Source organism: Chelonoidis abingdonii, chromosome 3 (genome assembly GCF_003597395.2).
Source record: "Chelonoidis abingdonii isolate Lonesome George chromosome 3, CheloAbing_2.0, whole genome shotgun sequence".
NCBI lineage: Eukaryota > Metazoa > Chordata > Testudines > Testudinidae > Chelonoidis > Chelonoidis abingdonii.
The window spans coordinates 92,879,277-92,893,534 of record NC_133771.1 but is presented as its reverse complement, the minus strand read 5'-3'; the positions used below and the strand labels follow the sequence as shown (position 1 = coordinate 92,893,534).

The following is a 14,258-nucleotide window of genomic DNA, read 5'->3' as shown; positions in this document are numbered from 1 at the left end:
AGTAAGAAAATTTGCATATGACACAAAGTTCGATGGTCTTGCCAATAACGAGGAGGACTGGAATATCATTCAAGAAGATCTGGACGACTTTGTAAACTGGAGTAATAGAAATGGGATGAAATTTAATAGTGCAAAATGCAAGGTCATGTATTTAGGGACAAAAACCAAGAATTTTTACTATAAGCTGGGGAACATCTAAGTTGGAAGTGATGAAGAAGGAGAAAGACCTGGGTGTATTGGCTGATCACAGGATGACTATGACCTGCCAATGTGATGTGGCTATGAAAAAGGCTAATGCAGTCCTAGGATGTGTCAGGCAAGGTATTTCCAGTGGAGAGAAGGAAATGTTAGTACCATTATACAAAGGCACTGGTGAGATCTCATCTGGCATATTGTGTGCAATTCTGGTCTGCCATGTTTAACAAAGATTAACTCAAACTGGAGCTGGTATAGAGAAGGTCTACTAGTATGAGCCAAGGAATGGAAAAGCTACCCTATGAAAGAAGCGTCAAAGAGCTTGGTTTATTTAGCCTAACCAAAAGAAGGCTGAGGGGAGATATGATTGCTCGCTGTAAATTCATCTGAGGGATAAATACCAGGGAGGAAGAGGAGTTATTTAAGTTTAGCACCAATGTGGACACAGGAACAATGGATATAAACTGGCCATCAACAAGTTTAGGCTTGAAATTAGATGAAGGTTTCTAACCATTAGAGGAGTGAAATTCTGGAACAGCCTTCCAAGGAGAGTAATGGAGGCAAACAATCTAACTGGCTTCAAGAGAGCTGGATAAGTTTATGGAGGCGATGGTATAATGAGACTGCCTACAATGGCATGTCACTGATTAGTGAGTACTGGCAGCAAATATCTCCAACAGATGGTGATTGGACACTAGACAAGGAGAGCTCTGAGTTACTACAGAGAATTCTCTCCCAGGTGTCTGGCGGGTGGGTCTTGCCCACATGTTCTGGGTCTAACTGATCACCATATTTGGGGTTGGGAAGGAATTTTCCCTCAGGTCAGATTGGCAGAGATCCTGGGGATTTTCTGCCTTCCTCTGCAGCATGGGGCACAGGTTATTTCCGGTTTAAAGTAGGTTCTCTGTAATTTGAAGTCTTTAAACCATGAGTTGAGGACATAAGTTACTCACCCTGAGGTTAGGAGTCTATTACAGGAGTGGATGAGTGAGGTTTTGTGATCTGCAATGTGCAGGAAGTCAGACTAGATGACCATGCTGGTCTCTTCTGACCTTAAAATCAATGGGTCTATGAGTGATACTATTATATACTCCGTAAGTAAAATCTGGCCCCATTTAAGTCGATGTGAGTTTTACCACTGATTTCAGTGGGGCCAGGATTTCACCCTCTTACATGGTGCAAACATCTATAATAGAATTACTCTTGTTAGTAGTTAATGAGCAAATTAACTCTTATATGTGACAGAGAAAGGTAGGACATTTTTAACTGAATGACATTTACTGGGTATCACAAACTAAAGGCACAATGAAAATACACTGTCTTGTTACTGTGCTGGTCTTTACCTGCTGGGAAGACCGAAACACTAAGCAAAGTACTGAATCTAGGGGGGACATGCATTTTTGACTTCTCAACACACAAAATCACTGATTTGAGTTCTCTTTATTTAAGTTTTTATAGTTTCGCTGTTTACAATAAGAATATAGTCTTCGAGGCCAGGCATCTCCAGTCAGTTAAACTAGGCTCTTGTTTTCTGGTTTCTTTTCAAAGTGACTAAAAAAGAAGTTCTATGGAGTTCAATATTTATTGTGGATTAATGGTTTCCATGTTAAATGTGCCCAGTTTACAAGTAAACAAATGAAGTAGGGGGAAGAGGATGGAGAGGCAACCTAGTAAATTCAACCTGGAATCTCAAAGTCAAACGGGGCTTTTCTGGCTCATGCACAGTCACCAGAAATGCAGTTCTGGAGGAACTTGGGTAGCAATTCTGCGGATGATTAGGCAGAACGGGATTCTCAAAGCTAACAGGAGTAACGAGCAGCAAAATGTTTTCTGTCACACAAGTAAGCAGATCTGACCCTCAATACGCACTTGGGGTTGTTTCTCAAATGATCTAGGAACCATTTTTACCATGTAACTTTTCAGAGTAGAACTGCATCCGACGAAGTGGGTATTCACCCACAAAAGCTCATGCTCCAATACGTCCGGTAGTCTATAAGGTGCCACAGGACTCTTTGCTGCTTTTACAGAGTAGAGCTGAACTTCAAGGGTCCTGAACATCACCTTCTACCCTCAATTCCGAAGCTGCTGCTTAATTGCTAGAAAATGCCCTCCTACTCAGCCATTAGTATTTACTTATACTCACCGCATATTTTTAATCCCTTTAGTACTACTGTGTGCCTATGCTAGGTATATCATTATTCTTAGCATTAAAAAAACTTTACCCCAGATTGTATAAAAACCAAAATTAATCAAGCTGGATATGTCACCGTCGAAAGTGTATTTTCCTGATGTTGATTTCATAGTGTGTTTGCTTGGCTTGGCTTGATACACAAAAGGTAGTTAGAACATTTAGGAATGTGTACACTACAGGATTATTTCGATTTTACAGAAACTGATTTTTGGAAACAGACAGTATTAAAGTGAGGCATGAGGCTGACCACTAAGCCACAATTAATTCAGTGGTGTGCATTTCATGTACTGGTGCACGACGACTTCCTGAGACGAGTTGAACTGTGGGTAGCTATCCCGTAGCTATCCATAGTTCCGCACAGTCTCACGCCTGCCCATTGGAATTCTGGATTGAATCTCAATGCCCTGATGGGGCCCAAAAATGTGTTGCGGATGGTTATGGGAAATGTATCGTAATCTTCCTCCGTGAAGCAACAGCAGCCAATCATTTTGGGCCCTTTTTCTCCAGGCAGACGCCATAGCATGGCAGCCATGGAGCCCTTCAGCCATTTTTCACTTTCACTTTATGTTACTGGATGTTGCTACAGACGACTGCAGCGTTACACAGCAGCATCCTCCTTGACTTTGCAGTTAGCAAAGATGGTTACCAGCCATACTGTACGCCTGTGCTTGCAAATTAACAATGATGGTTACCTCCATACTGTACCGTCTGCCTGCTGCAATGGTGCCTCCTGGCCAGCCTCAGTGAGGTCAGTCGGGTGCATGGAGAAAGAAAGGGAATGACCAAGGCTCATTCTCTCTTTATAGTTTTGTTAAGGAAGAGTCAGTCTCTGCCTAGAATATCAGGCAAGCCTACTAAGAACACGAGAGCGCAAACACTCCTCCAAGTCAGAGCCCCAGAAATCCTGCAGAAATGATGGCTGCATGCCATTCTAGGGGGTGCCTCTGCAACAACCTCTCCTCCCCACCCCTCCTGGCTACCGTGGGTTCTCCCCCCCATTTGTCGTGAAGTAATATAAAGAATTGCATAAATAAGACAACACATGAGACTTTATTGCACCTGCAAGCAAGAGTCAAAGGGGGGGTGGAGGGGAGAGAAGGGCAGCCTCCAGCTGCTATGATATCCAGCAGGAGTGATCTCCTTTAGACAACTTAAAGAAGAGAATGACCTGGGGAGTCATTCCCATTTTTGCCCAGGTGCTCCAGACGACCTCACTGAGCAGCGAGAGCAGCTCATATACCCTACACCCCCATGACAAACGTTTTGGATCCTTCAGGCTTTCTGGAGCTCAGCCAAGAATCAATGGTTTTCGGAGAGTGCGGGAAACTGTGGGATAGCTACAGTGTCAGTTCGCCCCCTCCCTCGTCAGCAATCCGTTTGATTCTTTGGCTTTCTGGTACATCTTGTCTCAGCTCCTTAGTTTCACGCGAGCATCTTGTCGCGTCCCTGTTTGTGGCCTCTGTCCATATGGCCTTGGAGATTTTTTTTCAAAATGTTTGGCATTTCGTCTATTGGAAGGGAGTTTTCGATAGAACAGATTCATCTCCCCATACAGAGATCAGATTCAGTAACTCCTGTATGGTCATGCTGGAGCTTTTGTTTGATTCTGGACTAATGGTCACCTGTCATAACAGATAGCTAAGGTTTAATGTTTCTTTACCTGTAAAGGGTTAACAAAGGGAACCAAACACTGACCAGAGGACCAATCAGAAAACCAGATTTTCAAAGCTCAGGGGAGGGAATGTTTGGGTCTGTGTCTTTGTCTGGCTCTCAGCTATGAGAGGGTTCTTTCTATCTTCAAGCTTCTAATCTTCAGTTCCAAGTTGTAAGTACAAAGGTAGAAAATATAATAGGCTGTTATTGGTTTTTTTGTATTTACATGTGTGTAGTTGCTGGAATGTTTAAATTGTATTTCTTTTTGAATAAGGCTGTTTATTCATTTTCTTTTAAGCAATTGATCCTGTATTATTGTCATCTTGATACAGAGAATATTTTTATGTCTTTTTTCTTTCCTTTTTATATAAAGTTTTCTTTTTTAAGGACTTGTTTGAGTTTTTCTCTCTGGGTAGGCTAAGGAACGAGGGAGGGAAATTCTCTTGTGTTAGATCTATGGAGGTGAATCTCTGCAGCACCAGGGAATTGGTGGAGGGAGAAACAAGGGGAAGAGAGAGAGAATCTTTCTGGTCATGTATGGTAGTGGTTTCTGGGCTTTGGTGAAGAGAGAGAGACATGCTTCTTGTATTGGATGTAAAGGTTGCATCAGTACACTCTCAGGTTAGCCCAGAAAGGAAAGCCTGGGAGGGGTAAAAGGAGGGGGGAATGGGTTATTTCTCCTTGTTTTAAGAATCCAAGGGATTTGGGTTCTTGGGGTCCCCCCAGGGAAGGTTTGGGGAGACCAGAGTGAGACAGGCACTGTAACCTCTGTTTGGGTGGCAGCGAGATCAGATCTAAGCTGGTAATTAAGCTTAGAGGGTTCATACAGGCACCCAGATTTTTGGACGCTAAGGTCCAGATTTGGGAATGATGCTTCCGTGCTGATCAGTCTCCATGCTGGGCAACAGAAATGAAATTCAAAAGTTTGCAGGGCTTTTCCTGTCTACTGGCCAGTGCATCCGAGTTCAGATTGCTGTCCAGAGCGACGACAATGGTGCACTGTGGGATAGCTCCTGGAGGCCAACACTGTTGAATTGCGGCCACACTAACTCTTATTCGAAATGCAATACCGATTGAGGGCTATGCCCCTCATTGGGGAGGAGTACAAATATCAATAATAAGAGCCTTTATATCAAAATAAAGGGCTTCGTTGTGTGGACGGGTGCAGGTTAATTCAGTTTAACGCTGCTAAATTCGAGATAAACTCGTAGTGTAGACCAGTGCCTTAAAAAATCACTAAAGCCTAAGTTAGGTACTTGGCGTCCTTGACAGTGAATGGGGAGAGAGAGACACCTTAGACTGCAATCCACAAAAGCCAGCCTGTCCCTAAGAGTAAGGGTGGTACAGCTGCAGACTAGCTGAGACCGTGCTGAAGCAAAGAGACAGGCGCCTGAGTTTGGCCTGCAGTGCTGCCGATCTCTGCTCGGGATTCTCAGCTGCCAACACTCTCCTGGCATTAGGCATCTACCCTGTTAATAAGAAGCTTGGAGTAGGGGGCAGGAGGAGGAGCCAGTAGTTAGGCTACACTTCTGAGGTGTGAGAGACCCTCAGTGCAAGTCCCTCCTATACACGAGGGGTGGAAGGGCTTTGAATGGGGTCTGTTACCTCACAATGAGTGTTCTCACTGCTGGGTTATGGGATATTCTGATGCAGAGCTCCCTCAATCTCTCCCTCAATCTCTCCCGTTGAAGCTGTTGTATTCTAATTAAAGAGTCACTGGAGCAGGAGCACCGGATCCTGCATCTGCCACTTGAGCACCTTAACCCCTAGGTTACAGAGTCATTCTCACGCTTATGCTCTCTCTCTCTCTCACCGGTCAAAATGACACTTTAATTCTTCCCCCTGCTGTTTTGTGGGAACTCACCTGAGGGCCCTGATCCAGTTGGCTTGCTCAGGCTGCCTACTGGATTGAGCCCCACCCAAGATGACATAGGTGGACTAATACCTATCTTCCCCAGTTTGTGAATTGGTCTGCAGGTTAGAGGGTTTCGGCGGGAGATAGACATACAGGTGTCTAGAGGCAGGCAGCAGTGCGCATACCCAGAGGCAGAAACGTAGGTGCGTAGGGAACTTTTATTGCAAAAACTTTGGCATCAAGTGAGTTTAGGCCTCTACAGGGTTCAGTGGGAGTTCTGTGCATCACTGTGGTCCCAAGACTGGGGCTTAGGTGCCTAAAATGGACTCAGGCACCTAACTCATTTTGTGCATTCAGACCTTAGAGATAGATCTTTGGGCAGCATAATATTAGCAATGGAGCAACTTAGTAGACTATGTTGTAATCTCTGACCAACTCAGACTGTGGTAAAATAGAACTGAAGTTACCACAAAGGAAGTTTTTAGTTTCATTACTATGGTACAGTTCTGCTTGTACACAACTAGTCATGCTTGCATATTTCAGTCCAGCCAACCTAACTCTGGGCCATTATTTAGAGCAGTGGTTTTTACCGCAGTTTGGTTCTCAAAATATGTTCTCGCATCCCTTATCAAAAATCAAAATATGTTCTCGCACCCCGTAAACCTAGATATATTTTTGTTTGTGTATTACAGGAATTGTTAAAAAATGTATAATGTATAATGTTAATAAATGCATAGGTTTGATGAAACAAAGTAGTTGTATTTACATGCCTGTGCTTAATTTGTGTTTTCGATGATTTACCTTCTAAAAAAATCTGGCATGTCTCACACCCCCAAAAAGGGAATCTCGCCCCCTCAGGTGGTGTATGCATCCCAGGTTAAAAACCACTGAATTAGAGTTATTACTTACTGAATATTCACAGCATAATTGGAACTACATATTATTTGAAGGGATGTCCCTTTCCTAGATAGCTTGCAGACTAAAGACAGACACAGACACAGGTTAATCCACCGCTTGCTTGAAGTTATCCTTCAAGAGGCATTTTCATGTCACTTCATTAGTAAACCAGGTTATATATTCAGATTCATGCTCGGTATTTTCCTGCCTCCTTTGTTCTCCTATAAGAACATAAGAACGGCCATACTGGGTCAGACTAATGGTCCATCTAGCCCAGAATCCAGTCTTCCAACGGTGGCCAATACCAGGTCTTTCAAAGGAAATGAACAGAACAGACAATCATCAAGTGATCCATTCCCTGTTGCCCATTCACAGCTTCTGGCAAACAGAGGCTAGGGACAGCCTGACCACCTTCAGTAACAGCCACTGATGGCCCTATCCTCCACAAACATATCTAACTCTTTTTTGAACCCCATTATAGTTTTGGCCTTCACAACATTCCATGGCAATAAGTTCCACAGGTTGACTATGTGTTGCGTGAAGTAGTACTTCCTTATATTTGTTTAAAACCCGCTGCCGATTAATTTCATTGGGTGACCCATGGTTTTTGCGCTATGTGAAGGGGTAAATAACACTTCCTTATTCACTCTCTCCATGCCAGACATGATTTTATAGACCTCTGTCATATCCATCCTCAATAGTCTCTTTTCTAAGCTGAAAAGTCCCAGTCTTTTTAATGTCTCCTCATATGGAAGCTGATCCATACCCTTAATAAGTTTAGTTGTCCTTCTCTGTACCTCTTCCAATACTAATATATCTTTTCTGAGATGAGGCCATGAGAACTGCATGCATGGGTGTACCATGGATTTACACAGAAGCATTATGATATTTTCTGTCTTATTATCTATTGTTTTCCGAATGGATCCTAACATTCTGTTAACTTGTTTTGACTATTGCTGCACATTAACGGCTTGTGTGACCCTCTGTTTCAGTGCTAACAGCAAGCTTCTCAATCGTGATTCATCAGAATGCACCAGCTCATTGACACAAAGACACACTCAACATTCCCTCTTTCTCTGTATGCTTGTGGGGAAGTTGTTTATGCCTCAAAGCCTAGAAAGCTACTTCTTAATTTAAAAAATATGAGTATTATTGTTTTTGATTGGCAAGCAATGACAAGGGTAAAACTTTGGTCTTGCGACTCTAATTGCCAAATGTTCTGAGCTGACAGACTAGCTAATATATATTTCTAGTAAGTGCTTTGTAGTATTTCAGAGGAGCATATACACTTGTCTTTGGTGTTGGGATTTAAATTATTTACTATCATAACTTGAAAGAGTCAAAGGGATAAAAATATTGTAAAACCACCATCCAGAAATATATAGTTTACTAAAGGCACTTAAATAAAAATAAGAAAATTCATTAAAAATAATGCTGCAAACATTATGGGCCATCTTCCTCTGAAGACTTTGCACATAACTCTCATTGATGTTAACAAGAAACCTGTGCATAGAACGAGATCCTTTTTATATGGCCAGAATTACATAACTGTCCATGCTACAAAAATAGAATTTCTTTATTTCATTATAATGTCCCCATTTCATTACCTGAGACTGAACCCGAAGGCTCACAAATGTCTGTGCCCCTTGGAGGAGAGTCCCACCACAGGGTATTCTGGCCACCTGCTCATGGCACTGGGTCCCTCTGCCTTGGCACAAGTGCCTCTGCAACAGGCTGCTCCCACTTGCTGCGCACTAGTAGAAGTTGGCCCCAGCAGGATCACGGCGACCCAGGTGAGCGGGGCCACAGCAACACTCACCGTCACCAGCCGGAGCACCCTAAGGTAGCGACAGCAGTGCCTCCTGTGGATGCAGCAGCAACACCTGCCTGGGGCGCAGCAGCCAGTGAATAGCCGCCAGGTCCTGACGTTCAGCAGGTAGCCAAGAAGGAAGAGGATCAGGGCAGGCACCAGCAGGAAGACAGAGCCGTAGAGCGTGTTCCAGGAGTTGCAGGGGCATTGGAACACCACGACTGAGAAGAGACGCTCGCTGCCCGCGGTCAGCAGGGACACGGCGCTGTAACCGAGCACCTTCTGGTGACTGAGGCAGAAATCCAACACAGTGCGAAACTTCTCCATCTCCTGGCCCCGCTGCTGCACTCTGCCTTGGTGCCCTTGCCTTTTGAGGGATGAACCTCACTGGATTGTGTGTACAAAAGGAAGAGGATGTGAGGTCTCTAGTTCCCATAACTCTCACAAACAGACAGAAAGTTTCGCTTTCTCCTGTCTAGTGAAGGTGATGCAATGTAGGAGAAAACATCTGAAAAAACACCCACTGAGCATTCCTCTGCATTTTTGAACTTACGGGAACAGCAGGCAGATAGGACACAGAAACCACACTGCTATTGTTATTTTGCCACGCCACCATCATTGCTTCTTTAAAGCTTACTATACTTTCCCAAAATGCCTGATCTCACAAATGGCTGATCAATTTGGTTGCTGACTGATAAGTAGAGGAGGCTGAATTCCCCTCCCAAAATTGGATGTTTTAGGAAGGGTTTTTTGTCCACACCACCGTCTCACACACAATACTCAGTAAAACCCTCTCAGCCCAAACTCCTGAGGGCATCCACAACCCTCTTTTGTCTCAGGTCTGGTTAACTCCATCTGACAGTTGATAAAGAAGGGTGTGTTTATACTCAGATTCAAAGCAGTTTGTGATTATACAGTCACCAGTAACTCTCAGCATAAGAGGCCTACACTAAATGTATATCTGGGTTGGGGACTCAGTACAACATGGTTATTGTCTGATATGATTGAAGTTCAGTTGGCTTGCACTACAGGCTGGATCTCTAGTATGTCTCAGAAATGTGCACAAGCTTTAGCAAAGCTGGTTTGGACATATGTGTCCACAGATCCTTATATGATTGTAGATGGCCTTAAAATATGTTTTTTATTAGACAAACAAAACAATGGTTAGAATTAGATCCTGATTTAGCAATCACTTATTAATAGGGCTGCCACTTTTACTTGCACAAAATCGAACACCCATTCCCGCCCCTTTCCCCACCCCTCATCTAGGCCCCACCCCCTTATCTGAGGCCATACCATCTCCCCCCCCCACCATCCCCTCTCCTCTGTCGTCTCTCTCCCCATCCTCACTCACTCACTTTCACCAGGCTGGCTCAGAGGGCTGGGGTGGGAGGGGGTGAGGGCTCTATCTGGCAGTGTGGGTTCCGAGATGGGGCCAGAAATGGGGTTCGGATGCAGGAGGGAGCTCCAGACTGGGGCACGCAGTTGGGCTGTGTGTGTGTGAGGTGAGGGCTCTGGCTGGGGGTTCAGACTCTTGGATAGGGCTGGTAATGAGGGGTTTGTGGGGAGGTAAAAGGTGCTCCTGGGCTGGCACTGAGGGGTTTGGAGAGTGGGAGGAGGATCAGGGCTGAGGCAGATGGTTGGGATATGGTGGGGGGAGTGAGAGCTCTGGCTAGGGGTGCAGGCTCTGGAGTGGGGCTGGGGATGAGGGATTTGGCATGTAGGAGGGTACTCCAGGCTGGAACCAAGGGGTTCAGCTGGTAAGAGGGGGAATCAGGGCTGGGGCAGGGGGTTGGGGCCTGGTAGGGGGTCAGGGTGCAGGGTCCAGGTATTGCTTACCTCAAGCATCTCCTAGAAGCAGCCGGCCTGCCCCTCTCCGGCTCCTATATGGAGGCATGGCCAGATGGGTCTGCATGCTGCCCCATCCACAGTCACCACCCCCGTAGCTCTCATTAGCCACAGTTTCTGGCCAATGGGAGCTGCAGGGGCAGTGCTTGGGGTGGAAGCAACGTGTGGAGCCTCCTGGCTGCCCCTATGCATAGGAGCCAGAGTGGGGACATGCTGGATGCTTTTCGGGAGCCAGACAGCGCGGAGGCTAGCAGGGAGCCTCCCTTAGCCCATCTGTGTGGCACCGCCAACCAGACAGTCAACGTCCCAGTAAGGAATGCTGACAGGAGCAGTCAGGATCCCTTTTCAACTGGGTGTTCCTGGTCACCCTACTTAGTAACAAGTTTGATGTCTTCCACTAGGACTAGCTGTGATTGCCTTATTACTACTCACAGTAGTGAGATGTGTGTACATCAGTAAAATTTTTGCAGAATTGGACTTGTAGTTTGTCCCAGGCTGTTCTTAGCATGTTATAATCTGGTTTCATAACAACCATGTTTAACAACTGCTTAACAGTGTGGTTACTGTGCCACAAGTGCTCTGAATTTTGCATAGCCTCCTTGGTTTTGTCACAAATTTCTGCTTCTCTGCTCAGACTGAGTCAGAGAGTTTCTGTATTTTGTTCTCTGCCCTCTGTTCTTGTCTCCTCATCCCCCCCTATTAAAAGGGCAGATAGGACCCTCTGATGGAGGAAGCTGAGCAACCCCTATTTTGAGGAGCGTGAAGAGAGGAGGTATTGGCTGGAGCAACAAATGGAATAACTAGGGTGACCAGACAGCAAGAGTAAAATATCAGGATTGGGGTGGGGGGTAATAGGTGCCTATATAAGAAAAAGTCCCCCAAATCAGGATTGGCCCTATAAAATTGGGACATCTGGTCACCCTAGGAACAAGCCCTCAACTACTTTGACTGCTGAGTTACCATTCTAGCCTCCAGGTGGCTCAGGCAGCTAAGCAGAGCAGACACGGCCTGTGCCAGAGCTGCAATCAGTCAATGCAGCAAAAAGCCTGACCCCAGGATTGCTCAAGCCTGTGCTTTCCTCTGAAGCTCCAGCTGCTGTGGTGCTATGTAGTGGGAGACCCATTTTCCAACTTTCCTGCACCACAAAAGGACTAGGGGGAAGCAGGTCAAGTGGGATGGCATGAACGAGGAAGAGATTTGCAGAGTGGAGGAATAAGAGAGAAATCTGCAGGGGGGATTCTTAGATTTTTGGGGACAGGATGGTTCCTTTGAAGACATGTTCCTAGGCTCTCAAGCCCACAGAGGCATTGTTTCCATTTCCCTAGATCATGCCTCAGCCTCTTGACATCCTAAGCATCAAAGGAGCTTTAGAGATAGGAGCTTTAATAGCCCCCTGGCTGCTTAGTCCTTGTTTTGGATCTTTGCTGCACACTTAGGAGATTCTTGTTACACATTTGGTGTTTAGGAAGGAGAAACATTCTGTGGGTTGTTTGTGTAGTGGGACGTAACTCTGACTTCGCAGGAAGATACACTTTTGAAACTTAGCATAACATCTTACTATCAAAATTCCTGGCCATGCCACTCAGCCTCCCAAGACCCTCATTATACGACAAACGAAAGTACCAAGACCTAACAGTTGCTATGATCATGCCTATCACAACCATTTGCTCGTAATTTTAAGACCACAAGTAGCACCATCTCACATGAACTTGAAGCTCTTTACATCAGCAATGTGACTCCATGTCATTCAAATCCTAAATGCTGATATTTAGGCCATTTAAAACTTCCCACCCTGTTAGTTCTCTTGGCTGCTGGGTGAGGTGGTCTCACACCTTACGAATGGGCCTGAGGTATTGGTGAGATGATGTACAGCAATTTGGATCATCACTGCTCATGCTGCACTTTTCCTGTGACTAATAAAAGTAGGGTTCAGTCTACAAGTCTGTTTCAAAAGAAAAAAAAGAGCATAAAATAAAAAACTAAAGAATAGTAATGCTAGGACAACAGAAGAACATCCCTCTTCATTTTGTTCTCTGAAGGTTAGTCCTTCTTTTCACTGTGGAGCAACTGAGGGTGCCACCTACAGTCTAAATTCATGCTTTGCAGGTTAATTACCTCATTTAAAGTTTATTCCTTTGCTTAACGAAGGTGCCAGAACATTGATTCTGGTTCAATTATTTTTGGTTCAGTTTGGGTCTTTGGAAATTCTTTAAAACATGAGTCAAAACATCTGTGTGCTTCTGCTCTGGTTCACGTGACTATTCATGTTCTTAGAGAATTGTCCTGGCTGAAAGACGGCAAATACACATTAACAGTGTATGCAGAGCAAGGCCTGCTGATACCACGTTGTTTTGCAATTGCGTCCCTAGATATTTATATATCAAAGGTTGTGTACCAACCAATGCTAAATAAACAGTATGATGAAGCAAATAGCTGGACTAATAGTACACTGCTAGACAGAGTGACAACATTGACCTACCTTAGAAGTGCCCTTTTTATTAACATCCTCATCAGTAAAATCATGTATCCAAAACCTAGCTCTGTATTTGCATGAATGGAACATGGAAGGCAACAGGATATCAACCTCTGTACAAGGATCAAAATCTGTTATGCTGAAACATAAACTCACCACCACCATCATGTCATAGTGCTAGGTAACTTCCACGAGCCTGTTCCAAGTTTCAGGCTTCTCAAATTCATGTTCCATGTAACAAGCCAAAATAACCAACAAAGCTCTTGGTACTACTGAATCCATGAGTAATCTTCTGCCCTTTAGCAGCAAACAGACGTCTTTGGCGATGGTAGTGAGATCATGCAGACTCCTTACCACATGCAGTTTCAAAAGGCTCCATTTTCTTCCCCATCCCCTTTAACATGTTGTCTGTGAGGGTGAGACCATGACAGAGAGATGGCACAGATTCAGGTGCCATCAATACGTTTGAATGGTAGCCAACTATATAACTCTTTCTTCACTGACAGCCTCTCTATCATAAAACCCAAGATGTCTGTGTGCCTGGAAGAAATCAGATTAACGAAAAACAAAGGGATGTTGGTAGAAGTTGCTGATAATGCTAATTTACCAGTAATCCAGGACCGTAATCCACAAATCATTAATGTGGTGCAAAGCCTGTTGGTCCAGTCTTGCCTATTGACTTCAGTAGGATGAGAGACACTAAAACAAAGACAAGCCATAAAAAGGTGAAGCGAAATACAATGGTGAACAGAAAGTTTAGGAGAATTAAGAACTGGCTTAAGATTTCATGTTGCTCACTGCTAAAAGAGAAATACAAAAGAGAATGGTGAGGAAAATGTATGCTGTACATACATACACATCTTAATGTGGGACCCTCTTACAGAGGTGCTACCCCTCACTTTTAAAACACATCCTGACACCACTGAATGGTGTAGTAAGCTTAGTAAAATATTAAATTTAAAAAAAGTTAGCTAGAATGTGACTGTGATCCATTCATATTACTCATACGTAAATCCTTTATTCAGTGCAAAATATATATATAAAGAGAGAGAAAACATGAGAAACAGAGATTGTATATGAGGCTAAAGCTTAGGGGGGAGGGATAGCTCAATGGTTTGAGCACTGGTCTGCTAAATCCAGGGTTGTGAATTCAATCCTTGAGGGGGCCCCTCAGGGACCTGGTGCAAAATCAGTCCTTGGTCTTCCTAGTAAAGGCAAGGGACTGGACTTGATGACCTTTCAAGGTCCCTTCCAGCTCTAGGAGATAGGCTATCTCCATTAATTATTATTATAGCTAAAACACATAAAGTACCTTCCAGTTATTTTTATTTTTGGA

General features: G+C 44.4%; 1 pseudogene; it reads right to left on the bottom strand.

Moving 5' to 3' along the window:
- Positions 1–8,317: 8,317 nt before the first annotated feature.
- Positions 8,318–8,932, bottom strand: LOC142046627 (calcium homeostasis modulator protein 6 pseudogene; annotated as a pseudogene).
- Positions 8,933–14,258: the final 5,326 nt, after the last annotated feature.